The following is a 26532-nucleotide window of genomic DNA, read 5'->3' as shown; positions in this document are numbered from 1 at the left end:
TCATATCACGCATGAGGCCTACCTAACCCACCAATAACTTGTAACAGAAAGCTGTGGCTCAGTTGTGTTCAGATCAGCTTTATAGTTAGTGTTTAGTTTTCTACACCAGTCACAGAAGTCTCTGGTCTCAGCCACGCTAAGAAGAAGAAGAAGCAGCAGCCTGACAGCAAGATCTTCACAGCCACAGCCAGCCCTGCTCTGGCTAAAGCTCCGCAGCCTCCCCTGTCTCCTTGCCCGGCAGCTGCTGAAGCCCAGCCCGGCCAAACCAGAGCCCATGGAGAGAGAAGCCAGCAAGCAGCCCAGAAAAGAGAAAAGAAGCCCAGCCTGCAGCATGACTGTCAGCCCTGCCCAGCCCAGCCCAGCCCAGCCCAGCCCAGCCCAGCCGCAGAGCAGAAGCCAAAACCCAGCAGCTCCCTGCTCACCAGCAAAGAAAAAAAAGTTTCTGTGTTTTTTCGTTTTTACCATGTGTGTTTCACAAAAGCGTGTCTTGCTTTTCAGTAGCTCAACAGACTGTCAGATACACAAAAAACTTTGCATCACTTCCCTAAATTTCCTCCCACTCCAAAGCATAACACAGAGCCGCTGGGAGCAACTGGGATCAGACTGGGAGCAACTGGGAGCAACCAGGACCATACTAGGAGCAACTGGGATCATCATGGCATCAGAGTAGGATCATACAGAGAGGGACTGGGTCTGTGCTAGAGGCAACTGGGATCACATTGGGAGGAAATGGGGACATGCTGGGGACAAATGGGATCATACTGGGAGCAACTGGCACCACACTGAGGGTGACTGGGATCCTGCTGGAATCATACTGGAAGTGATTGGGAGCAGGCTGAGGGCAACTGGGACCATGCTGGGGCAACTGGGATATACAGGAAGTGACAGGAATCATGTTGGAGGTGACTGGGAGTGGTTATGAGCAACTGGAATAATGCTAGAAACTACTGGGAGCAACTGGGAGTGAGTGGAAACACATGAAGGACAACTGGGATATACTGGGGGAAACCAGGAGTGACTGGGATCACAGAGGAAGCTTAAAGTTACTGGAATAATACTGGGAGTATCTGGGAGTGACTGGAATCATACTGGGGGCAAATGGCACTGTACTGAGAGTGACTGGGTTCATATTGGAATCATACTGGGAAGGACTGGAACCATACTGGGAGTGCCTGGAACTATGGTAGGGATGAATGGGAACAGCTGGGACTGTGCTGGGACCATGCTGGGATCATACTGGGATCATACTGGGAATGACTGGGATGATACTGGGATCACACTGAGTGTAACTGGAAGTGACTGGGACCATCCTGGGTGTGACTGGGAGCCACAGGGCCCATGCTGGGAGTGACCTGGGGGGGAACTGGCCCAGCTGGGGCTCAGGGTTGTTCTCCCCCAGGGCTGCCCTGGCTCCTACTGCCACCCCCAGCCCCAGAGAGCCGAGGGACAGGGGACAGCTGAGGGACAGGGCACAGCTGAGGGACAGGGGACAGGGGCAGGGACGTGGAGAGGTAGAAGGGAGTTCCAGGGGGTCCTTGAGCCCAGGAAATGGGAGTCCAGGGTTTCCCAAAAAGGGGGGACCAGGGTGGGGACACTCGGGATGTTCGGGAAGGGGGAGTTCAGGGGGTCTCTGGTTTTGCAGAAAGGTGGGGCTGGGGGCTGGGAAAGGCAGGAATGGGGATCCAAGGTGCTCCAGGGCATCCTAGGGTGACGCCCATGGCAAGTCTGGAGGCTGGGAGCCATGGGATGGCCGGGAAAAGGGGAGCAGGGGGTCCTGATGTCCAGAATGGGGGATTCAGGGGGTGCCTGTGCAGGATGAGGGGAGCAGGGGGGTCCTGGTGCCGGGGGTGCCACTCCCCCTGGCCCCCCAGGAGCGCCCCCAGCCCCAGCGCTGGAGCCATCGTGCTGCTCCTCCTCACTGCCAGTGTGATCCCAGGATGATCCCAGTAGAACTCAGTCACCCAGGAGCTGCTCCCAGGATGATCCCAGTTGCTCCCAGTCATTCTTTATTATGATGGAATTTGCCCCTGGCACAGTTTCCAGTTGGTCTCAGTTGCTCCCCCTTTGATCCAGTGTGTTCCCAGTTCTTCCAGTTCCCCAAGTAACTCCCAGTGTGATGCCAGTCTCTCCCAGCAGGGCCGCAGTCATTCACACTTGCCCCCAATTGCCCCCAGGATGGTCCCAGCTTCCCGCAGCACACTCCCAGTGGCTCCCAGTCGCTCCTAGTCCGGTCCCAGTCATCACCTGCATGGTCTCAGGCACTCCCAGTATATCCCAGCTGCCCTGAACATTCTCGTAGTCATTGCCAGGCACTCCCAGTTACCTCAGCATGGTTCAGCTGCCCCCAGTTTTATCCCAGTCACTGCCAGGACATCCCAATTGTCACTAGCATGCATCCTGTCATTCCCAGTTGCTCCCAGTTCCTCCCACTGTGTGCACAGAGAGCTCCCAGCATGGGCCTGGTAGCTCCCAGTAACCCCAGTGTCACGATCCGTCCTTATGAACGGGTTTCGTGATCGTTCATGCATTGATCTCAGGGTGCAAAAAACCGACACAGTACAGGGGGATTTGCAGTAATAATCAAAACAAATGCTCCTTTATTGAATGACCACAGCAAAATGCGATAGAGGGATTAAGGGAGAGAAAAATACAGAGAAAGGGAGCGAAAAGAGAGAGAGGGGGGGATATAGCTACCAAACGTAAAGATGAAGTCCTTTGGTCCAGTCCAGTCGAGGATCCGCCTGTTACGTCAGGGAGATCTCAGAGGCGCAGTTCATCTGTACCCCAATATACTCTTTTTCAATGGGGGAAGGGAGAATGAATTTTGCAACCGAATCAAAGGTAGTTTTGGGGAAAGAATGGTGTTTCGAAAAGGTACACACAGTCCACGTTCGGCAGTGGGCGCCAGCCATTGTTTTTGTGGTCCAATGCTCACACCTGCAACATCCATCTCACTTTGGTCAGCTTGCCTCTCCCCACACAACTCCCCCGGGTTGGGGGTCTCAGTCCCAGTCCTTGGAAAGTATAAGAGGGGGCCTTCTCACATGGGAGTTTGATGTCTCAGTCTCTTGATGAAGAGGCTTCTTGTATCTCCGTCTGTGTGTCATGGTGGTTGCAAACGAGTGAGAGGGGTCTTCTGCAGGGTTCCACCACTCAGGAGAAGTCCAGCCAGACTGAGAAGTGGCGCAGCTTCTAAGGCTGTTGTTGCAAAAAGGGCACGGTGCCCCCTTCTTCTCATTGGGCTCAGTGTAGCATTCAGCAAACAACACCTGTGGAAACAGTAGCTTAGCAATGCTCTCAGGTCTCAGGGCCTTGTGGCATGTGACTTTCTCCTACAGAGGAGATGGGGGGATCTTCTCTTCAGTGGTCCTCAAATGACGATTGTGAGGCAGATGAGGGCAAATTCGGACAGACTCTTACACATGCTCAAGGGGAGGTCTCTGTCCCTATCACTCCCTTGCTCTCCCCCCCTTTTCTCTTTCTTTCCATCTCTCTCTCTACCTCACATTTACTGTTCAATAAAATCCACTTTGGATTTGGTCTCGTTAGCGCCTTAATTGTGGCTGAGACATCTCTCTAACAATTTTCTTAACCAGATTGCGACATGATTTTGGCACAGTGAGTTCAGGGCACTGTTGTCTGTCCCCAAGTGCCTTTGACAACAGCATGGTTCCCATCCTCTGAGGAGGTTTGTGGCTCTCACTGGAGGAACTCTTGGAAACTTGGACACAGCTTCCTCTGAGCAACTTACGGGAGAGCTGATGAGGAAAATGGCTGTTGTGGGTGGCCAGTGAAAAGAAAATATTTTGTTGTCCTTCCTTGAAAAGTGTGTTAAAATCATTGGGGGAAAGGGAGCAAATGTTACCAGCGAGACTGACAAGGTTCATTCACCCCACGGTGAGGAACATAAGGCTGCTGAAAGTCCAACAAGAAGCCCAGCTCAAGTACCTAAATTCCTGAATATCTCCTGAATTCCCAGGCTTGGGTTCTTTGCCAAATGTGAGAATCATTTTTCTCTTGATCCCTGTCACCTTTGTGACAGCTACACAGAGCTTTCCCTTCCTTTTAATAATCTGTATTGGGCCAAATGTTCTCTTTTCTTCTATCAGAACATGCCAGCAGCTGAGCTGCAGCTGTGCAGGAACCAATGAAACTTGGAATTGCCACATCACTGCTTGGATTGTTGGTTTATTCATATTTGGGATTTGTTTGCATTTCCATCACAAGTTACTTGTGGGAAGAGCAAATATTCTTCAAAGTGATTTATGCAGAGTTAAGTTTGATTTCTGCCAAGTTTATTTTGTCCAGTGCCCAGGAGATGCTCAAGGGGTCTCTGTGCCTCTCGCCCTGGGGGATGCTTGGGAGGGGCTTGGGAGGGTTTTCCTGTCCCTGTCACCCCAGGCCATTCCCCAGGGGACAATAAAACCTCGCTGAAAGTGTAGCAAATTTTGCAAAAGTGGCAGTTAATGGAACAGTCAGTGCTACCTTGAGAGCTCAGTAACAAATCAAGGTGGCCCAAGGTAATTATGGGGCTCTGTGGACACCTAAAGTAGAACATTTAGTAAATGGCAGGTATTGAAGGGAAGAACTTGATTTGTCTTCCCCAAGAGTCTTGGGGACATTGGCAGGAGAAAATATGTCATTGTCTTCTTTATGGACTGTCAAGCTGACATAAAACCTGACTTGGAGGAAAATGTCCAAAGGCTTCACCCACAGAGACTTTTTGCCAAAAATCCTGAGAAGAAAGGATTCTGTGCCCCAACAACCCCATAGCTCAGCCAGGGGCTCATGCACAGCTCCCTGGCAAAGGCTGATCCCAATGGATGCTCCAAACCAGGCTGTGGGTTTGCAGCAGTGGGGGAACTGGCTCAGATGTGACGCACATCTTAAATTGATCAAAAGAAAAACAATGAGGCTGTACTCTCCTGGGAGAACTTTGAGCACTTTATGGGAATTAAAAGGACTATAAAAGGGCTGGAGGTGGACTTTGTACAAGGGCTTGGCATGGAAATGGTGTCACAATGACAGAGGGGAGTGATAGGTGGGATATTGGGAAGAAATTCTTCCCTGTGAGCATGGTGATGCCTTAACAGAGCCTGCCCCATTCCTGGAAGTGTCCAAGACCAGCTTAGATGGGATCTTGCAGCAACCAGGTCTAGTGGAAAATGTTCCTTTACCTGTCCCTGACAGGGGGTGAAACGAGATGATTTTTTAGGTCCCTTCCAGCCCATGCCATTCCAAGACTCCATCAATCTATGACTTCATGGGACCCATTGGCTTCCAGGAGTGGAGTGGGATGCGTTGCCTGGCAACGGGAGTTGTGTTGAGGAGGGGCCTCAGTCCTGCAAGGGATTCGGAAGGAGAAGGAGCCTGCTGGCTGCTTGTCCTTTTTATCATTGCCTTGCTCATTGCTTCTATCAACCCTTTTGTTCGCCCTGTTTGTCATCCATTTTGCTCATCCCTGACAGACCCAATTGGGCAGAAGGCTTGTGACAAATCAGGGACAGACTGTGTGCAGACCCAACTGGGCAGAAGGCTTGTGACAAATCAGGGACAGAGTGTGTGCAGACAGGGGGAGAGGAGTGTGCTCCTACATCCTGGGGTGTGCCCCAACCTTGCTGTGGTGTCATGGGTTCCTTTCTGTGCTGAAAGATGCTGTCCCTGGAGAAGCAGCAGAAGGAGAAAGCAGATCAGCAGGACATGATGGCTGCAATGGACATGGTACAGTCTAAGGGGCCTCTGTGCCAGCCCAGGGCTTCCCGGGCAGGGTGACAAATGCCCTTTGTCCCTTGGGGGCTGGGTGGCAGAAATTGTCCCCTTGGGAGGGTGAATTTCCTGAGCTCATGGGGTCCCTCACCCTTCCCATGGTGGGACCAAGCTCACCAGGGTGATGGGGCAAATGGGGCCACAGCAGCCTGAAAGGGGCATGATGGCCTGGAGAAAGCACTCCTCCCTCTGCCCCTCACATGCGGGCCCTGCCTGGCATTCCTCATCCCTTTCCCTGCTGCTGTCCTGCCGTTCCCCTCTGCTAGAAGGACAAAGCTGCCTTGGACAGCAAAGTCGATTGCAGCCAGTTTGAAGAGAACATGTAGGAGCTGGATGAGAGGATGCAGGAGTTGCAGAGCCAGATTTCAGGCCAGGAGCAGCATTGGAACAATATGCAGCAGCAGTTCAGCAATGCAATTGAAGACAAGGTGAGGGGTATTTCGTCCCCACCATGAGGAACTGGCACCTGTGGGACTTGACAGCCTGCGGCAGCATCCCTCTGAGGATCCCCCTCCAGGCTTTTCCCTGGAGAGCTCCATGTCACATCCTGGAGCAGCTGGCTGAGGCTGTGCACCTGTTCACAGCTGGATCGCCTGGAGCTGAAGACTTTCCGTAAACACCTGGAGGACTCCCGGAACAGGAACATGGAGGAACTCAAGGATAGGCTGTTGCGTGAAAATGCCGCTGGGATTAAGAAGTGAGTGCGATGGAGATTCTGATGGCTTTGGGAATGGAGATGGGAACTGCTCCTCTCAGGCAGGGCTGTCACACACTATGCCCCTGAGCTGGGCCATGCCCTGCCCTCCTGGCTGTGCACACGGGGGGACTTTGGTGCCAGAGAGGGGCTGAAAGCACTGCAGGGGCTGCTTGAGATGGTGGCATGTGTGCCTGTGCCCTTCACCTGGCATCAGCCAGCACCTTGGGGATGGGGAGAAACAGGCTCAACACCCACAGTTCACCCTGCAATGGCCGTGACCCTGTGCAGTGACCTGCCCAGCAGCTGGCTGCTGCAGGGAGCTGCTGCCTGTGTGCTGCAGGCCTGTGGCCCCAGGAGCTCAGCTGGCCCTCTTCCCTCACCCTTCTTAGGCACCTGCCAGTCCCTTTCATGTGCCTGTCCTGTGACCGCATGCTCAGCGTGCAGGTTCCTGGCCAGTGAGTAGCACCAGTACACAGGGGGCAGCGGGGCTGGCATGGGGGGAGATGGGTGCCAGCAGTGACCCACTGTGCTGGGCACAGGGGTGACAGTGTCTGCTTGGGAGGGGCTGATGTGGGGAGCCCCCTCTGCAGCCCTGCCCATCAGCAGGGCCTGTGGGGGCTCATCCCAAGGGCTACAGGCAGCGGGATGCCAGGGGCTACAATCCCATGGCTTTGGGGGTGCTGCCTCCAACAGGAACAGGTTCATTGTCCCCTGCCACACACCTGTGACTCCTGCCCTCCCCAGGCACCCTGAAAAACTCCCGTATTTGCAGCCGATGCCCCCTAGCAAGGAGCCACTGCCCAGCCAAAGGTAAGTGCCCTGAGGACACGTCCCCCGCGCCTGGGGTGCAGGGTAGCCCTGACACAGCAAGGAGGGCTCTGCACCTGGGCTGGGGCAGAGGAGCCTGGGGGGACGGGGCAGGGTAGGGGAGCAGAAGGCAGCTGTGGAGGGCCAGTGCTTGCCCCAGGGCTGGGGGCTTTTGCATTCCATGCCTTGCACTGCCCTGTCTGGCCCGCCTCTCTGTCCCAAGGTTGCTGAAAGCACATCTGATGAGCTGTGTCTGTTTTCAGTCTGAGCTCAGGCTTGGTGGGGAGTTGTGTGCCTCCTGTGAAAGGAGTTCCCAAAACCAGTCCCTGCAGCTGGGACAGCGCAGCTCCTGCCAGCTGGTGTCCTGTGCACAGGGACCTGCCATGGCCATGGCCAGCACACCTTCCTGTGGGGACAGAGCCAGCAGATCTGACTCTCAAGCCTGGTAGGATGGGCTTGGGGCTCCTGCAGAGGGTGGACAGGAGCTGGCAGGGACATGCCCCTGCAAGCAGCACTGCCAGTGCCCTCCCTGGCACAGCAGGGTGATGCCCTGTATGCCACAGGGCTGGGCACTGAGCCTCCTCTGCCCCATCCCACAGGAGGCCGCCGGTCTGTGCCAGCGTCCCCCATATGCCTCAGATCTCTGGGACCATCAAAGCAGCAGTTTCATGATGCAGAACATCAAGGCTTCCCCACATACAAGTGCGCAGCTGCAGCGTCTCCTGGTACACCACAACAAGGTAGGTGTGATGAAGGTAGAGACACAGAATGGAGACTGAGGCTTTAAGCATTGCTGACTATCCAGGGGGAATCTGTGCCTTCAGTCCCCAGGGAGACCTGGGTTGGGAGGATTATTGGGGGTGCTGGATTGGGTCCTGCATTGCAGCCAGCTGCCCTCTCCTCCTCAGCCCAGTGTGACCCTGCTGCACGGTGATGGACACATCTTGAGGGGCCATAATGACCAGCATCGCACGGCGATCAGGACACAGGATGGGTCAGATATGGCCCTGTCAGGGCGAGGGGGTCAGTGACGACAGGGGCCTGATTATCTGCAGGGTGCTGGCTGGGGGATGAGTAAGGCTCTGTGTACAGAGCTGGGTAATGTGGCATGGGTATTTTGTGTCTGGGATAAGAAGGAAGGGGCAGAATGGAGCAGGAGGACTGGCACAAGGGGCAACTGAGCTTGGAGCTGGAGTAACGTGGGAGAATGGCCATGCCCAGTGTGGGACAAGACCTTGAGTCCTGGTGCGCTGGGGCCAGCACCTGTGGCGGCTCACCCTTGTCCTTCACCGCCCAGGCCCTGCCGCCTCAGGACAGCACCGGGCAGGCACAGCTCCTCGACAGGTGTCATGGGCCCCAGGGCTCGAGCAGCCTCTCCAGCCCCGCCAGACATCAACAGCCCCCAGCCAGCTGGAAAGGACTCAGCGCCCAGTGCTCGACCTGGGACATCTTGTCTGAAGTGAGAAACACTGAGACAACTGTCATCAGGAACTTGAATTTTTACTTGTATATAGTTACTAAGTTAGTTGTATATAGTTATTAGGTTAATAAAAACTGTTAAAATTACGGGCAGAACCTTGTCTCACAGCCTGTCTCTCCCCAGGCTCCCTGCTGCTCCTTCAGCTCCTTCCCCCCTGCTGTGGCTCTGCCCCCGGGCTGAGCAGATCGAGCCCCGCGCCAGGCCCTGAGGCCGCTGCTGCTCCCGCGGCGCCTGCGGGGCAGCCCTGAGGCTCCCGGCCGGCTGTGGGAGCAGGAGCCGCGCTGCAGAGCCTGCGGCCCTCACGGGCTGCGAAGGCACGGGCAGATGGCCATGGGGCCCGGCTGGCACTGCCGGCGTTGCTGCTCTCGGCTGCCGCCTGCAATCCTTACAGGCAGCCCTCATGTCGGCTCAGGAGCCGCTCGGAGCCCCCGACCCGCGGCCCCCAACAGCACTTGTCCCTTCATCTCTGCACTGCCACATTCCGAGCTCATTTGTCAGCTCCCTCCTCCCCTTCCTTTCTGCGGGGCAGCGTTAGGGGCCGGCCCAGCGGCTTTCCTCCCGCACAGCCGGCAGCCCCTTGCCCACAGCTCCCTGGCGGGAGCCAGAGCTGCTTTCCAGGCGGGCAGCTCCGCCGTGTCCCGCAGCCCGGGCCGGCTCCTGCCCGCTGCCGGCGAGGCCCGGCGGCTGGGCCCGGCCATCCCGGGCCAGAGCAGCTCCTTGGCCGGGGGAACACAGCCGGACATGGGGGGACACACAGCAACACAAAGGGGACACACAGCAGGCACCGTTTCCCATGTCCCCATTGCCGCAGAGCAGCGCCGTATGCGGGGCTGGCACAGACCCGGGCACAAAGGAATGTCTGTGCTGTCACCGGAGAAAGGACACGGCAGGGGTGCTGCTCACGGATGAAGGTGGTCGGGGCTGGGGGGGCTCTCTGACCTTCTCACACCTGCGGAGGTCGGGGCAGTCTCTGTCCCTCTCAGCCCTGCTGTGACCCCACCCAAACATCATCGGGGTCAGAGGGACAGAGACACCCGCAAACCCCCAGAAGGGCCGAACCTGGGTTTGGTTTGGGGCTGAGGATTTAGGAAGGGGCTGGAATTGGGGCTGGGGTTGGAGTTGGGGCTGAGATTTGGATTAGAGCTGGGATTGGGGTTAAGGCTAGACATGGGATTGGTTTTGGGCTGGGGTTGGGTTTAGGTCTGGGGCTAGACAAGTTTGGAATTGGGATGTGATTAAATACAGAACTGTGAGTGTGTCTAAACATGGAGTGAGATTGAGACCAGGATCGGGGTCAGGTTTGGGACTGAGCTCACCCAGAGCGGGACAGAGGGGATGTCACTGCAGGATGTCCCTGGCATCATCCCAGCCCTCCTCAGGCACCTGGGGAAGCTGGGTGCTCCAAGATCCAGGTGTTCGCACACTGCCCCTCCATACCAGGTGAGCATTCCCTGAGGGCAGCCCTGACTGTGACCCTTGGGGCTCTGGGATCAGCCCCTCATATCCCTGTGGGAGAAGCTGCAGACAGGATGAGAGATTTTCCCCTCCACTTCCCTGTGGAAAGATGAAGCCCAGCTGCCCTTTCCTTCTGGTGCCTCCTCCTCTCCTCAGCTAAAGATGTCAAACGCCCCAGGAGCAGGAAAATCCCCATTTCCTGTTTCCTTGTGGCTGCAGCTTGGAACACCCACCCAGAATTAAGGATTTTCTGACAGCCCTGCTGAATGACACTGGGAAGAGATTTGTGAGAAAGGGAGGAAATTGTATTTCAACAGTAAATAAAAGGAGCAAAATTATTTCTTTCTGTCACATTTGTTTTCAGTCAGTTGCACTTCTGGTCCCAGGCCAGAGAAAAGGGTGGGGCTGGGGGCTGGGAGAGGTGTGGGGCTGGGAAAAGGTTGCCTTTGGTGCTCGATGAAGAGATGCAGGGGGGTCTGGGTTCTCAGGAATGGGGGTGACAGGGGGGTCTCAGGGTCATGAAAATGGGGGGGGGGGGGCAGGGACGTGGAGAGGAAGAAGGGAGTTCCAGGGGCTCCTTGAGCCCAGGAAAGGGGAGTCCAGGGTTTCCCAAAAAGGGGGGACCAGAGTGGGGACACCTGGGATGTTCAGAAAGGGGGAGTTCAGGGTGTCTCTGGTTTTGCAGAAAGATGTGCCTGGGAAAGGCAGGAATGGGAGACCAAGGCGTTCCAGGTTGTCCCAGAGTCAAGCCTACGCCAAGTCTGGAGGCTGGGAGCCATGGGATGCCTGGGAAAAGGGGAACAGAGGGTCCTGATGTCCAGAACAGGGGGATTCAGGGGTCCCGGTGCTGGCAGTGGCGGTTCAGGGTCGCGGTGCCGGGGGTGCCACTCCCCCCTGGCCCCCCAGGAGCGCCCTCAGCCCCAGCGCTGGAGCCATCGAGCTGCTCCTCCTCACTGCCAGTGTGACCCCAGGATGATCCCAGTAGAACTCAGTCACCCAGGAGCTGCTCCCAGGATGATCCCAGTACAGCCCAGTCACTCCCAGTCCTGGCATCCCCCCAGGCCTCTCTGCCTTCCGACCTGTCCCGGCTCCATCCCCGCCCCTCCCGGCGGCTGCGAGGGCTGCGGGAGCGGAGGAGGAGGAGGAGGAGGAGGGAGGAAGAGGCGGAGCGGGGGAGGAGAGGGGGAGCCACGCGGCTGCGGCGCTGCCTGAACTTGCAGCAGCCTCTCGTCCCCTCCTGTCAGGGAGTTGTGCAGAGCCAGAAGGTCCCCCCTGAGCCTCCTTTTCTCCAGGCTGAGCCCCCTTCCGTGCTGCCTCAGCCCCTCCTGCTGTTCCAGCCAGGGTCGGATACCAGTGCTGCAAAGAGCACTGTACAGACCTGGCATAGGTGCCTTTGTCACCACATTTTAACCTTTCATTAGTTCCAGAAAGACTCTTGGGAAGCCCCAGACTGCAGTCAGTCGCTGCAGTGCCAATCTCCTTTGCAAATCCCTGCGGCCCCGCCCGGCCCGCCCTCGGTGCCGCGGTTGCCCGGTAACCGCGCCCGGGCCCTCCGCGTCTGTGACAGCGGCGCGGCCTCAGTTGCCTGAGAGCGCGGCCCTGGCTGGGTGTGCGCAGCCTGGGCTCCTGCAGGCGGCTGCACCGGGCCATTGGCCAGGGCAATTGTCGGCGTAGAGAATTGCTGAAGGTGCAGAGCATTGGCCTCTGCGAAAAGCTCGGCAGCGTGCAGAACACTGGTGTCTGCTAGGGAGTCCTGAATTTCATTTGAAGGTAAAGACCGACTAAAGTTGAACTTTTTGGTTTTGTTTCATCTGTGCTCTGAAAGAGAATGCCAAAGGGAAATAGAGGATGTGATCATGCCAGTCTTCTGGCGCAGTAGTTCAGTGACATGTACACCTGAGAGGATGAACAATAAATGGACTACTGATTGTGCTTTTTTTTACTGAAGAAATGCAACATTTTCTAAAGATAGTAGTCTATACATTTTTTTCCTCTAGTAATTGCTTAAGCTGCTTAAAGGTGAGCGAGTTCTGTTCAAGTTGCAGTGGGTTTTTATCATCTGGGTTTTAAAATTTTTAGGGAGATGCCTCTATATTGAGGTGCAAACGAGACCATATGCCAAAGTCAGTGGTCTGGATTTGATGGAACAGTCAATGGTCTGGATTTGATGGAACAGTAAATGTGAGGGAGAAAGAGAGAGAAAGAAAAGAAAAAGTGGGAGGGTGATGGAGGTTGGGAAGGGGGGGAGGAGAAAGAGAGTGACAGAGAGAGATTTAGTAGAAAATATCACCATTCCATGGATCCCATTGGCCTACCATTAAATCCTCTTCTGGTCTTTTCTATGGTGAGGTCTGGCAAAATGTAAGATTCCAATGGATTAATGCAGATTTGGGCAAGGTGATATCTTGCCCAGGTACCTCCCAGGAGTGGGGCAAGTGGGACTCTGTCTCTTGCTACTTTCAAACAATATAAAATCTTTGGCACCCATCTATCCTTTGAGTCTGCCATGAGTTGGGTTCTGGATTTTCAGATTTGTTGTGTTACTTTGCATGCCCTGCAGTCGTCTGGTGTGAGGCCTCAGGAATGGGTCTGGAGGCACTGTGGAGGTCTTTGCTGGGAGGTTTGTGTGCAAACCTGGCCTCGGCAGAAGAGTCTGTGGCTATGACTTCCCCAGCCTGAACGGAGACAGAGCTGATTTTCAGGAGAGCTGCTGGGTTTGGCTTTGTTGTGGATAGGTTTTTCTCCTCAGCCTTGTTTACTTCTCCCCAGACCTGAGCTAATGGGACAATAGTGTCACCTTGATCTTGTCTCAAGTTCCCTTAGGCAGCTTAACTCCCAGTGCCAAGTTCCAGTCAGGAGGCATTTTCAGGGAAGGATGGGCTTGGGTGGTCGCAGCTTCTTTATACAGTTTTGTCACAATGGGCAGAAAGTCCTTTATAATGATATTTAAGCCATTAGCCATAACATTCCCGTCTCTCATGAGTCTCTCAGCTGTGAGGAGCAGCTGAGAGAGCAAGGGTGCTCTAGCCTAAAGAAGAGGAGGCCCACTCTAGCTAGTTTTGAGTAATATTTAAGCTACAGCTTTGTCTGTTCAAACTGTTAATAATGTTTCGATTTTTAGCTCCAGGTTTCAGTATGATCTAACTTTGAATTCCACAAGGTAGTCATATAGTTCAAATAAAGTCCAACTAGAGGCCTAACTATACTAGCTACTTACACCAAACGAGCACTTAGCTACTTTCAAGTAATGTAACATTTTTAGCACCAGAATATGCCTTGAATCTGCCATGAATTGGGTTGTGGATTTACAGAGTTCCATTGTTGCTCCTTCCAGTTTTGTTGAGGCATTGTCGCTCACTTGCGACACCGTCCCTTGGAAATGGCGTCTGGATTGCCAAAGAAGACACCAACACCTCGTCTTTTGTCCAGGGAAGGGCTGAAGCCTAATGCTGTGAGTACCCACGGGGCTGTGTTAGGGCTGGCACTGCCCTGGTGTCCCTGCTCTCCCTGCCCCTGCTGTCCAGCAGTGCTGTGAAGCTGCAAAGCCCCTGCCCAGCCCTTTGTGCCATGCTGCTGTTGCTGGGGCTGTCCTGGTGCAATAGGGAACACTGTGGGATGGTTCAGCTGTGTCTTGCCTGGCTGTGCCAGCAGAGCTGAGTGAAACCAATGTACAGCTGAAGCCCTGAGCATGTGTTCTGTCCCTTCCCCTTTGCCACAGGAATTCCTTCTGTCAGGCTGGGCACTCACCTGTGCTGCTCTGACCATCCTGCCCTTGGGCACCTGGGCATGTGGGCGGGGGAAGCTCAAACTCTGCCCAAAGCCTTGAGAGCCACGGCTGGTCCCAGCTGGAAGAGCTCCCAAAGCAGCTGTTCTCTCCCAGCTCCTGTGTGGGCACAGATGCAGCCCTGCAGGCAGCGCTGGAGCCAGGGCCACAAAGGTCCCTTGCTGTCTGCAGCTCACTTGGCTGAAGATGCCCCACTGCTGAGGCTCTGTCAAGGAGATGCCTCTGATTTCTTCTGTGGAGGGCTCTGTCAGCCCAGACAGAGAAAACAATTAACAGGGAGAACTAAAACCTGGACACATTCCTGTGCACCTCACTCTTGGTAAAGTGTTCCTTTCTTGCATCTCTTGGACTCATCCAGCAGCGATATCTCCTTGCTGTGAGTTCTGAGCGTTGTGCAGGGATGGAGTTCAGGCACTTCTGAGAGCTCCTCCCCATTCTCTGGAAAGGTCACTGCCTCAATCCAATGAAACGTGAGAGGAAACAAATGCCCAAAGAGCAGAAATCCCCAACCATGTCCCATCCAATCATGGAGAAGCCAATGGGACAGAGCCATATGGCTGGAGTGTGTGTGTTCCACTCTGTATTATTAATTCACTGATGCTAAGTATTTCAGCAGGAAACTCCCAGGGCTTCCAGGAATGTCCTGGTGGCTGTGATCACAAGTTATTCACCAGTGCCACTTGTTCAAGAAAAGCCTTTCTGAACAAGCACAACTCTGAGGCTGTAGCTGGTTTACTTTTGCCTTTCAGCTGCTTCCCTCTAAGTTCCAGAGGGAGAAGTTTCTCAGCAGGAAGAAGGAGGCCAGCACTGGGGGGAGTATTCTGCCCAGAATTGGCCCATTTCTAGACAGGAGTGAGACTCGCCCAAAGGTAGCCTTTTCCTGCTCTTTTCCTTTCTGTTTCACATGAAGTTTGAAGAGGGTGTGTGTTTGTGACAGGCTTGCCTCCAACAAAATACCTCAGTGTCCAGGTCGTGCTGTCATTGCAAGGTGCTGGGAGTGGTGGACTGGGAGTCCTGATGTGCGCTAAGCCAACACAAATACCCTGTGCTGAAGCTGCTGGGGTGTGCTGGAGTGCAGCTGCCATTGCTAAAACCATGGGAGGAAGGCTGGGGACACAGAGGCCCAAAATTGCCCTTTGCCATTCTCCTGCTGAAGGAGCCGCCTCTTGCTTTGGTGTGGTCAACATCAAATGCTCGGGGCTACAGGATTCCCTGCAGAGTGGCAGCGTTGGCCTTTGAATGCCAAGGATCTGCAGGAATTCCTTCAGATTGAACAAAACAAATTGCATTACTGCTTTGGGCTGGAACAATGTGTTGGACCCTGAGGGTGTGTTGGACCCTGAGGGGATTTTGCAGGCTGCCAGATGTCCAGGGGACTGGCCCTGGGCAGAGGGGAATGGATGTGCTTTATCTGGATCAGTGCCTACTTAGAGGTGTGTTTAAAGGTGCTTTTCTGGCAGGACTAGCTCGGTATAAAGCACAGTCCAAAGGGGTAGGTGACTGAGGTGGGCTGTTGAGCAGGAAATTGGCAGCAAGAGACACGGAACACAATCCAGGTAAAGGATTGTCCTGGAGAGGAGCCTTGGGAACGCCTCAGGGAAGGGCACAGCTAAGGGCCAGTGTGCTGCAGCCACTCCCTTCAGCAGAATGTGTCAGCTGTGAAGTCACAGAGGAGACCTGCTTGCGTCTCTGCAGTGACAGCAGTGTGGCTGGAGAAGGCAGACAAAGCAGGGCAGAGTTTTCTCCAAGCAATGTCTCTGCTGCAGAAGCATTTGCTGTTGTTGTGTCATTCCAGACGTGCCTCTCCTTCTCATGGCATGAAATAAGATCGCTGTAATGACAAGAAAGCACCCATTTAAAGACCATTGAAAAAGGAGATACCAAGTCTACTTTTACCCAAGTTGCTGAGAAAATAACTGAAACTTATCCTCATTCAGCATTCACCTCACTTGTCTTTTTATTTTCAGCTCATTTGTCTTTTTATTTTTGCCTTTTCCTCTCTTTGGAACACACTAACTTTTAAGTACAATGAAAAGGAACAAAATCATCAAAGCAAAAGTGTTTCTTAGTAAGGATTCAGCTGAGCTGGGGATGTCTCTCTCGCTGAGAGCCAAGCACACACACACACCCTCTGAGAAAATGGCAATCTTTGTATCCCCTTTGTACCCTGCTGGGGCGGTCCCTGTGCCCTTTGCCATTGGATGGGTACTCAGGAGCTTCCATTCTCTACTGAGCACCAACTTTTCTGTGCCCTCCCTTCTCATCCTCCTTCCTTTTGGTCAGGTCTTCAACCCTGTCCCTCTCACTGTGACACTCAACAAACTAGCCTGAACAAATCCAAACCACAAACAACACAGAGAACCAACAAATTCCATTCTTTTGCTTCATAACCTTTTGGCTTCAGCCAAATGTCACCTCATCTCTCACACCTCCTCTGGTCCTGCTCTCTTCTTACTGATGTCTAAGTTCTAGAGCAAAAAAGATATTTGCAGTTGTGTGGGCCTCGGTTTCCCTGTCTCAGAGTAAAAGATCCCAAATCCTTTCCCATGGAGTCTCTTGTAAATTCATGGGTTTTACTTACTCCATGAGTGCTCAGTCAGTGCCCCAGAGCTCTGTGACCACATGGGCACAGGGCTGTGTTTTAGGAAAGTGCTGCCTGGCATTCTGGAGAAAGAAACCTGGAGAAATCCATGCCAAAAGAGCAGCTTGGCTTGAGCCTGCTCTGTGTGGCCCAGCAGCTGTGGATCAGCTCAGAGCAGAGGTGGGGGAGCCACTGTTTGCCCAGTGTGGGCTGGGCAGACGTGCTCCCCCAGAGTCTGTACTTCACTGGGGATCAGTGGAAGATTCTCCTGCACGAACCTTCCTCCCAGCAGCTGAAGCTCTCCCTGCTCTCTCTCCTCTCCAGCTGCCATCAGCTGCCCCAAAACAGAGCTGGTTTGGGGTTTCCCCACCAGAGCTGGTATTTCAGAACTTCATCGCTCGGGAGGTCTCTGAAATGGTGCTGTCTCTCATGAATAAGGACAAGGTAAGTGCTGGCACCCAGAGCTTTAACGCTGTGCTGGAAGAGGAGAGTGCTGTCATTCCCTCAGTGTACAGCAAAGCAAGTTATCTGCTGCAGCACATGCAGAAGAAAATGTCTCAGCACCTTCTTCTGCAAGATGGTGGAAATCTTCCTGTGCTGGGAATTGTCCCCTGGTTTTGGCCAGGTGTCTATCCCAAAGGAGTTTCCTTCTCTTGAAAGCTCTGGATTGACAGGAATGTTGAGGGCTGTACAGTTCTTACCTGCTCTCAGTCTTTGCCTTGGGTCTATAGCACACCCTGTGTGTCCTTGGTTAATCTTGGCTCCTGGTAGGAATCTCTGCCTCTCTCAGCCAGTTTGGCTCCCTTTGTGCAGCTCACAGGCAAAGCTCAGGGGCTAAGCCTTCTGCACTTTATGCTGGAATCACTTCTCGTTAATGGCATTGGCCCTGCAGGAACCGTGTTCTGCAAGAGCCCTGCAATCAGAGTTATGGAGCAGAAGCAGTGAGAGGCCTTTAGGTGCCACTTGAGGCTCCTGCTCAGCTTCATCCAGCTCTGCTCAGCTTTTCCAAAAGCAACACGGTGCTCTGCTTTCCCTTTGCAGAAGCACAGCACATCCAAAACCATGTGCTCCTGGAGGTTTCCACCTTCACCTGAAGAAATTGGGATTGTTTTGCAGTTTCCCAAGAGAGCTGAGAGGGAAAAAGTTGAAAAATGTCAGTTGTGTTCCACTGTAAAGAGGAAAACTTGAGACCATTTGAATTTCAGTCAGGGAAACATTTTCTCAAGTGAGGCTTGTGCCAAGAGTAGGCTGGTGGAAGGAGACAGGAGGGAGTCCAAATCATCTGGTTTAGACTTTTGGAGAGCATTTTGGTGCTCAGGGGTTGATGCTATCAGTGTGCTAGAAAATGCATGTGTGCTGTGCATGTGTACCCCAGAGGGCAGAACCTGGCCTGCTGGCTGCAGGCAGGAATGCCCAGCAGCCCAGCTTGCCTGCACGGGCAGCAGGAAGCCCTGGAGAGCCAAGATTGGCTTTGCATACTGGAACCACACTGTCAGTCAGTGCTGGTCGTGTTTCTCCAGGCAGAAAATGCCTCTGAAGCCCCATGGTCAGTAGACACGGCCTGTCTGTGTTTCTGTTACTTTTGGCAAGCTGGTTGCTCTCATGGTCTTATGAGTCTTCCTTGCTGATTTACTGCCCATTTAAATTCTCTTTGCCATCTCCTTGTTTTAGGGATTGTCTTGCTGTATTCATTCCTTCTTTTGCTTTTCAGGTTTGCTTTTATTCTCAGTAAGACCACAGTGTTTGGTCTCCTGTCTGGCTGCTCTGCCTGCCTGACTGTATCCCCAGAAGGTCCCTACCCAAACCTGATCTGCTAGAAGGGAATTTCTTCCTTCCCCCACAGTAATGGGCTGGTTTGCTTTTAGGTAGCACATTCCCCCTCTGGAACATGACAACTTCATGGCTGTGTGCAGGCAGAAGCCAGCAGGTTTTTTGGCCTTGTTGAATATGCAGGTGACTTGGTTCAGGTGCTCTGTCTCCATCCTGCTGGTGCTGACCTGCTCGGCCCTTCCTTCCCAGCAGGCGCTGCCCTACTGCCCCTGGCCAAAATGCTGGAGCCAGAGAGAAGGGATTCAAGTTCAGCCTTGTGAATGATGTGCCTGTGCCTGCACAGCTGAAAGTGCTTTGGAAAAGGGGCAAGGGAGGGATGTTAGCAGGGCATTGACAGGTCTCCTCTCATCCTGTTTCCACAAGTGGCAAAATCATAATTTCATGTCTTTGCTGCAGTTTCTTCACGTGGTGAAGGTCTCCATGGAGAGCTCACCTTACTTCCAGCTGGTGAGCTCCAGCGATGCGTACCGTGCCGTGCCACCGGGCGCCTCTGCCCCCGTGCGCATCCGCTTCACCCCCAGCAAGAACAAGGTGAGGCCGGAGGGGCCAAAGCAGACAACAATCTCCACAGCCATTGTTTGCCCTGCACTCTGGCTGCAGCCCATTGCATGCTGTGAGCTGGGCTCCAGGGGTGGGCAGGCAGCCTGCAGCCAGTCACACCTTGGTACTGCTGGCAGGCACTGCAGGCAGGCCTGACAGGCTCTGCTTCCCCTCCCTGCACATTGCTGAACATTGCCAAAGGAAGATGCACAGGAAACAGGATGAAAATGACAGAGGGCTGTTGATAGATGTTGGGCCATCTCTAGGTCCAGTGGAAGGGGTTTCATTCTGATGGAAAACACCAGAGGAACAAAGAGGTCAGAGAGCTTTCCTCCTTCCTGGACTGCCAACAGCTTCCCTGCCTGCCCCTGGGCTGGAGCAAAGCCGGTGCTTTTTCACCCCCTGTGTTGTGCAGCCTTGCAGCTGTGCTGTCCCAGAGCACAAGTGAGCATGGCACAGCTGCAGGGCCAGGGCAGAGGATGTGCTGTGCCCGTGAGCCCGACCTGGCACAGGCACACTGGGCTCTGGGTGCCCTCGGTCAGCAGGAGGTTGCTGAGCTGCAGGGCACTTGGACACCTGCCTGAAGGAGCTGGTGCAGGGCAGGCACAAGCTGCAGGCAGAGCTGTGAGCCCAGAGCCCATGGCATTGACACTGCTGGGGCTCTGTCTTCATGCCTGTCCCTGTGCTTGCTCTGTCAGCTGGCACCCATTCCGTGCCAAAGGTGCTTTTGTGGGGAGGTTTGCACAGCAGTGCTGAGGCCCTGGCAAGTCTGATCTCAGTGCTGGGATCTGGAGGGTTCATGTTCTGATCTGGAGGCTTGTTCATACAGAAGGGTTGAGGGCATGGCATGGAAGGGAGGAAGCCTTGCAGGGAAACAAAGAGAGGCCCTTTCCAACAGCATCCTGCTACCTCTTAGCACTGTTCTTCTCCTGAGTTAGTTGGACAGGCAAAGTTAGAGGGGAATTGTGAGCCAACTGATGTTTCTGCACCAGGCCAGAGGTGCAGGATGTCTTTGGGTGCAGCTGTTTTCTCCTCTTCCTTTTGCTGCTTAGAGTCAGTGGAACACTTTGTCCTATTCTCAGACAGTGGGAATATAGAAGCCTAAAGAGCAATGTCCTGCATTCCCCAGCTCCATGTTGCTTAGAAGAGGCTTAGGAATTCTTTAACATCATTAAAGATTAGAGTAAAAATGATGGTGGCCTAGGGCTGTTATCTGTATGACCCAAGTGACACAAGAGCGGAATGCCACTGAGACAGATTTTGCAAAGTGCACTGGTGTCTTTAAAATGTGACATAGTAGTAGAACTCAGTGTTCATTTGAGGGTGCAATAGGTAAATTGATGCCCTTGAAGTGGTATAGGAAATGGTTTTTCTTCTGCCATGGGGATGGCACTAAATGTCCTGTGCTGAGCCAGTTTCTTTTCCTGCAGGATTATTGCCACGAGCTCGTGTGCCTGACTGCCAGGGAAAGGATCGTTGTGCCAATTCGGGCCATTGGTGCTCAAGCTGTGCTGGACTTCCCTGCCCAGCTGGACTTCTCTAAGTGTCCAGGCAAGGTCAGCACCCAGCAGACTCTGCTGGTGCGCAATGTCGGTGCCCGGGCAGCTCGGTACCAGCTGAGCACCCAGAGGTGAGGCAGCTCATCTGTCCCTGTGCAAACACCTTTGGGTGAGAGCAGAGTTGGGAAAGAGCTACAGGAGGAACCAAGCATCGGATCTGCTGCCCTGCAGCCTGGCTGGGAGTGAGCAGGATGGAAGGCATCTGCTCTTGCTTTCAGTGGCCTTGGAGCTTTCTCTGTCCCAGATTTCCTGGAGGCTGCTGGAACATGTTGGGAGCTGGCTTGCACCCTGCTGAGCACAAGCAGCTTCTGAAATGCTTCCTCAGCACTGTCAGCCAAGCAGAGCCATTCTCTGGGAGGCCACAGGCACGTGGCTTTGCAGTGGTCCTGGAGGGGGCCTGTGGAAATCATCTGAGCAAACACACTGCTCAAAGCAAGAGCAGTGTCTGGGGATTGCAAGGTGCCATTGGGAGACATGGACCTGTCTTTAGATGCCATACAAGAAAACAAACATGTCAATGGACCTAGTTATAAAAGCAGAAGAAAACAACCTTTTAAAACCCCCTCCATACCTTAACTTTTCTGCCTGTCAGGTGCAGTAGTGATTCATTGAGAGGATGGATCTCAATCCCACCTGAACACCCAGCAAGGCCCCCAGGGCTTTGCAGATGGGCCAGCCTGGCTGATTCTGCAGTACTAGCAGTGTTTGTAAAACCTTGTGTGAATAATCCATGCCAGATGGGCAGCAGCAGCCTCAGCTCACCTCTCATGGCCATGCTGTGGGCACAAGCTGTGCCCCCAGCTCCTGTGCACAGAGGGCTCTGGTGCCTCCTTTGCACAGCCAGCAAAGGGCTGATGTGGGAGTCAGGAACTGTGCAGCAGGAGCTGTGCCAAGGACTGGGGCACCATCCCGTGGGCTGGTGCCATGGCAAGAGACAATCCTGGCCCAGCCAAAGGGAGAAGGGCTGATCATAGGGGAGGCAGAGCTCAGTGCTCAGCACCACAGCAGCGTGAGGCCTTGTCCCTGCCAGCCTGAGCCATGTGCTGAAGGATAATGGAGTGGAAGCAGGAGAGCTGGTGCTGGCTGCTCTGCAGCTTTGGAGCTGGGCTGCTGCTCTTGGGAGGCACTGGCTCAAGGCAGTGAAGAAATGAAAGCAATCTGCACTGGATGATGCCAATGAGATAAGGGAGATGGGTAAAGAAGAACAAGGAAGTGATTCCTTAGCAAGAGAAAAGTGGTGTGCAGGTGTGCCCATAGTGGAGAAACAATGACACTGCCTTTGTTTTTGGAGAAAAAATGCTGCTTTTTTCATTTGGAAATCAAGAGGGAACCTTTCACCATCAAATAATTGATTCTCCTCTGTCCCTCCCCCAAAGTGGCCATGGGCTGTTTCTGCATCAGCAGCTTTCTCCTTGACAGGGGCAGGTGTCTCTTGTTGAGATGTGCAGAGCAGGGCCAGGGGCAGTCCTGTGAATACAATAGAGGACACAGGTCACTGGTTCTTGATTTTGAACCAAAAGGCAGAGTGGGCACTGATTGGCATAAACCATGAAATCAACTGGTGAATGTTGTGCAGCTTCAAGTGCTGATTTCAGTGGATGTTGGTGGCTTTTGGAGTGTGTCTGCTGAGTTCAAGGACAGGTGAGGTGCTGTGCTTGATTCAGGACAGCCAAGTTTGGTTGTTGAAGCTCTTGCTCTTGGCTGTGCCAGCTGGTGCACTGCTGACAAGCTGGTCCTTTCCTTTAGGATTCATCTGTGCCCTGGGTAGAATTGTTGCTGCTCTTTTCAGAGGATGTTTGGGAATGCCCTGCATTCGTGTCTCAGAAAAGTGTCTGTAATGATTGTGTGGGTCAAACTGTCTTGAGAAAGCTCCTCCATGGGAACAGCAGTTGCTGCTCAGAGGGAGCAAAGCAGGGAAGCTGTGGCTGGAAGGGCTGCTTACAGAAGCTTGTGGGGACACCTTATGTCCATGCCATTGCAGATGGGGAAATTGAGGCACGGAGCCATGTCTGGGTGTGTGTTCAGGGTCCTTCATGGGACCCCCAGCAACCCGGGGGCTTCTCCTGCCTTCCCTGTGCCCAGAGCCCATCAGAGGTTGTTGGCTGCTGCCCCTTGGCTTGAGCTGCCTCCTGTGCCCAGGGCCCTGTGCTGAGCACACGGGGCTGGGTTGGTTGGAAACCCAGGGTGCCCTGAGCCCAGGTTTTGTGCCCCCGAGCCATGACAGCTGGACCTTTGCAATGCCTTTAACTGAGCCATTGCCTGCTCTGTCCTCGGCCTGCAGGGGCAGCGTCACTGCACCGAGTTTACACTTCGACCTCGCTGAGCTCGACTTCGGGGACATCTCCTTTGGTGAGTGTTCCCTGGGCTGGGACACAGCCTCAGGGATCTGTGCCTTCCAACAGAAAAGCATCCCTCACTCCTGCTCTGCCCCAGCAGCCTCTTCAGGCTGTGAACTGCAGGGCTGCTGCTGCCTCAGGGGGCATTTTGCCATTGTGAGATCCAATGGAAGCAAGGAATAGAAAGGCAGTATTTTCTGGTGTCTCTGTGCTGTTTTAAAAGACAGATGTCTGCCAAGGAAGGTGGGAATCTTGCTGCAATGGAAAGATGAGCCCCTCCCTCCAAATGATTATCCCTTTAAAGTGACAGGGGTCCCAGGCAAAACTGTGGGAAAAGAAATAACAGTTCTTTGCTAGACTATCTCAGGACAGCACACACATGAAGGCAAGAACAGACATTTCCCAGATGCCAAGTCCTGTTTTTCCCCTTTGGTGGAGTTCTGGTCACAGCAGGAGGAGCTGTGGGCTCTGGCAGGGCAGGGATCCCCCCCAGCCGGTGCGGGAAGGGAAGGAGGAAATGCTCCTTTTGCAGAGCCCCAGAGGGCAGGGGGATGTGGGCAGTGCCCAGCAGCAACAGCAGCAGGGCAGGCAGGCAGGGTCGGTGCCAGCGCTGAGCTGCAGCCAGGGCAGCCCCAGCCGAGCACAAACCTCCCGCAGCAGCAGCGGCCGAGCTGCGATCCCCGAGCGGGAGGAAGGGAAGCTCCGCTCCCTGCCCAGCCTCAGCTCCCACTGCACAGCCGCCCACGGCATCACGCCACAACTCCCAAAAACCCCCAAGGGAAAAGCCCAACCCAGGGCCAAAACCCCCCAGAACCCCTATCCCCCTTCCCAGACCAAGGGCAACACTCACGGCCAAGCCTAAGGCCAGAGCAATGAAGTTCATGAACTTCTGAAGGAAAGTCATTGCCTTTTTTGAGCTGCTTCTTCCCCAGCCTGCATCACCACGGAGACGCTTGTCAAGTTGCCTTTGGAAGGAATGAAACACGAAAGGCAACAGATGGAAATATGGTTCTGAAGCAGGAGATTGATCCTGCTGAATCCAATTTCATTCCTAAGGGCTCTTAGGCTGAAGGCAGCTGTTGTATCTTTGCTTCTTTGTAACTGTTGACTGTTGTCTGCATGTGCTGGCCTCAGTCTCGTTGGAGGTTTTGACATCTGGGTTTGTCCTTTTTGTGCCTCTCTTGCCTCCCTGCTGGAGTCCCTGCTGGAGCTGGCAGCGGTCACTTGGATGGGCACAGAGAAGCTCTGGGCTGCAGCTGCAGTTGTTTTTTCTCCCCATCTGTGTCCCAGATGCTCTTGGTGAGCAGGCCTGGGGAGAAGTCTCCTCCCCACAGAGCTGGCCAGCCCAGCCAGATGTGCAGTGCAGAGCAGGCTGTGGCTGCTCTGTGCGCTCTGCAGGACATCCCCACCATGAGTGGCTGTATCTGTGGCTTTGCAGGATGGAAAGCAAATCTCAGAGCCAAAGTGGGGTGAGCCCTTGCAGACAGCACTCTCAGTGAGCAGCAAGGCTGTGATGTCCCTGTTTGTCGGGTGAGGTGGGACCTGGTTCCTAATTGCTAATCTCAAAGCAAGGCTTGGCTGTGCCCCAGTTGAGTGGGCTCTGAGCTGTCATGTGCTCAGTCTGTTTGGCCCAAAGCAAGAGATGCCTTAAGGATCCTGCAGAGAGAAGCTGCATTAGGGTGCTTTGCCTCACGTTCTAGTTCCTGATTCCATCCTCACTTTCTTTTGCTGTAGCTTCTTCTCACTGACAGCTCACTCTTTATATGTCTTGAAAAAGGTGGGAGTGTTGGCAGGCTGAGCAGGGAATTGGACAGCTTGAATTCTCAGAGTAAATGCTGGGTCTGGGTGCACACTGATCACTCAGAGAGACCTGGTGCTGGTTTGGGGCAGGTGAGGGAGCTCGTCCCCATCACGAATAGAGAATCTAGCAGCGTTCAGCAGGGTTAGGAGTGGGCATTTTCAAGGCTGCAGTCAATCTGTGTCAAAGGGAACTAAGTGATGAATAATTCCTCACGCAGCTTCTGGGTGAGCTGTAGTTCAGATAATAAAGAGCTCAACTCCAATCCCATTTTGATCCTGCCAGGATCTTGCCCCCAGGATCATGCCCTGCTGGGTGCCTGAATGGATATTTGTGTCCTTGCCCAGGCTTTCCCTACACGCAGCGCTGCCGCCTCACCAACAGCTCCGCGGTGCCCCTGACGTTCCAGCTCCGCATGTCGGATGATGGCACGCAGCCGGCTGTGGACAGCGTGGATCAGATCCGCAGGGACACCGACCCGGCCTGGAGCAAGAGAATCCATTTCTATGTGGAGCCCAGGGAGTTCACCATCAATCCCAGCCAAGGCACCATCCTCCCCCAGGGACACCAGGACATCGAGGTACGGCAAGTGCCCGGCCACAGCCGCTGCAGCACCAGGGCAGGAGCTGCACTGCAGGGTGGGAGGGCTTTAGCTCTGGTGCCAGCTTGGAGCATCCTGGCACTGAGAGGTCTGCACTGCTGGGAGGCCCCTGCTAGCTGGCTTACTCGAGATGTTCCTCAAGGAGCACTGTTTGATTTCCAAAATCATATGCTGAGCTCACAGACCTTATGGTCAAGGACTGAAGCCATTCTTGTGTTTTTGAGAGCGATTGATTTGATTGCAATGGGGCAGAGCAAGGATGAGGGCAGAATGTGGCTGTTAGAGAGATGTCATTGTATCAAGCAGTGAGCTTTTCTTCTTGGTCTCATTTCCCTCCTCCTGGGGAGCAGAATGATTTGTGTTCACTGCAGGAAGCTCCAGTGGAGACAAAACATCTGCAGCCATGTGTAGCGGTTCAAATTTATTGTATTGATTCCTTTTTAAGTGGTTTGTTCTGTGGTACCCTGTGTTCTCCCTGAGTTGGTTTACCCCTGGGTTTTACCCTCCCTCAAAGCTGTCCCTCATGCAATTCCCTGCCCCTTGTTCCAGCTCTTTCCCTGCTGTCAAACCCAGCCCCTTTTGTTCCCCAAACTTTTTTGCCAATTTAACCTGGAGCCAATCCCTGTCTGCAACACCCCTTTGGAATTCCCCTATTCCTGGAGGCCCCATTAACCCATGTGAGCCATCCTCCCCACCCTCTTACCCAAAGTGGCTCCAGACACTTGATGTAGTCCCCTCAGTGCTCCCCTGAGGATTCCCTTTCGGTTTGCTGTTTGTATCTACCCCCTGCTTTGTGTCTGTACAAAATTCCTTACACAGGAGTGTGCAGGGCTCTTTTGGCTCTGATCCTTTTGCTTGGAATAAACCCTTTCCTGTGGAACTTCAAGACAGAGATCCTTCTCCTTTCTCCTCTGCCTGGCCCCTGTGGTGGCTTGTCTCTTGTGGTGTAGAGCAAGAGGCTCTGAGGGTTCTGCCTGTGGTCATTGCCCACCCTGGGGCAGTTCTGGCTCTGAGGGTTCTGCCTGTGGTCAATGCCCACCCTGGGGCAGTTCTGAGGGTTCTGCCTGTGGTCAGTGCCCACCCTGGGGCAGTTCTGAGGGTTCTGCCTGTGGTCATTGCCCACCCTGGGGCAGTTCTGGCTCTGAGGGTTCTGCCTGTGGTCAATGCCCACCCTGGGGCAGTTCCCCACTCCTGGTGTGGGGCTGGAGTTCTCAGAGCCAGCCCGGGCTCAGGCTCCCAGGGCAGCCATGAACTGCCCAGCACCTGCTGGGCCACACTTTGCCCTCAGCCTCCTGCTG

The sequence above is a fragment of the Zonotrichia albicollis genome, chromosome 9 (assembly GCF_047830755.1).
Source record: "Zonotrichia albicollis isolate bZonAlb1 chromosome 9, bZonAlb1.hap1, whole genome shotgun sequence".
Lineage (NCBI taxonomy): Eukaryota > Metazoa > Chordata > Aves > Passeriformes > Passerellidae > Zonotrichia > Zonotrichia albicollis.
Note: the sequence above shows the minus strand (reverse complement) of the source record.